The following is a 1,550-nucleotide window of genomic DNA, read 5'->3' as shown; positions in this document are numbered from 1 at the left end:
TGAGGATGTATAGAAAACGGAACCATTGCACAGTGTTGATAGGAGAGTAAATCGGTGCAGCCACTATGGAAAACAGTATAGAGGTTCCTCAGAAAAATAAAAATATAACTACCATATGGTCCAGCAATTCCAATTCTGGGAATATATCCACAGGAAACAAAAACACTATGTCGAAGAGATATCTGCACCCCCATGTTCATAGGAGTATTATTTATAATGACCAAGAGATGGGAGCAACCTAAGTGTCCCTTGACAGATGAATGGATAAAGAAGTTGTGGTATATAAGGAACATTCAAAGAATAAAAATACCTCTTGGAAATTAAAAATATGATCAAAACCAGGAAAAATTACACAGAAAAGTTGGAAGACAGAATTAAGAAAATCTCCCAGAGGATAAACCAAAAACACAAAGAGAGATAAAAGGTTAGAAAATTAGAGTACCAATCCAGAAGTTCCAACATAATAATAAAAGTTCCAAAAAAATAGACAGAGAAAATAAAGGGAAGAAAATCATCAAAGTATTTTGTTTAATGTCCCAGGATGTGGGTTTTAATATCGAAAGTTTCCAGGTAGTACTCACAATGGGTGAAAAAAATCCATACAAAGGCATATCATCAAGAAATTTCAAAACATTTAGAATTCTATAGCCAGACAAACCATCAACAGAACAGATATTTTCAGACATTCAAAGTCTCAAAGAAATTAGCACTTATGCACCTTTTCCTGGGAAGCTACTGAAGGATGGTCATCAAAACAAGGCAGTAGGGAGGAGATATGGGGATATATGTATATGTATAGCTGATTCACTTTGTTATAAAGCAGAAACTAACACACCATTGTAAAGCAATTATACTCCAATAAAGATGTTTTTTAAAAAAAAACAAAAAACAAGGCAGTAAACCAAGAAGGAGGAAGACATCAAATCAGGAATCAGGGAACACAACCATAGTCAGAGGCAAAAGCAACCCTCGGGCTAATATAAAGAGAGACCCCAAAATCATAGTTCTATACCAAGTCTAAAGAGTGGCCTGTAAAGACTTAGCAAGTTAGAAGTATCCGAGGAAAGATTTCTTCAAAAGGTGAAATTTATACAATAATTCATGTATGTAAATATATTGAAAGAAAATATACACTCTGGCTGGTGTCTGGGTTTGAGTTAATTTAAAATAACATTTTAAAAAAGCATAAAAAAGGCAAGTATTAACTCTAGGGAACACAAATTGTTGTGCGAGAAAGGAAAAGTAACTAATAAAAGCATGCAATAAATTAGAAGAAAATATATGATATTCTGCAGGAGTTTAGAAAAAATACAGCAAATCTTTATGTATTGCCATGATGCTATTTCTAAGACACATTGTTAATTTTTAAAAGCAAATTATACAACAATGCAAACAGTATAACATTTTCATAAAACCATATACACAAAGTTGTATTAAATATCTCTATACTGGGCTTCCCTGGTGGCGCAGTGGTTGAGAGTCCGCCTGCCGATGCAGGGGACACGGGTTTGTGCCCCGGTCCGGGAAGATCCCACATGCCGCGGAGCGGC

Source organism: Physeter macrocephalus, chromosome 9 (genome assembly GCF_002837175.3).
Source record: "Physeter macrocephalus isolate SW-GA chromosome 9, ASM283717v5, whole genome shotgun sequence".
Lineage (NCBI taxonomy): Eukaryota > Metazoa > Chordata > Mammalia > Artiodactyla > Physeteridae > Physeter > Physeter macrocephalus.
This window is presented reverse-complemented; position numbering follows the sequence as displayed.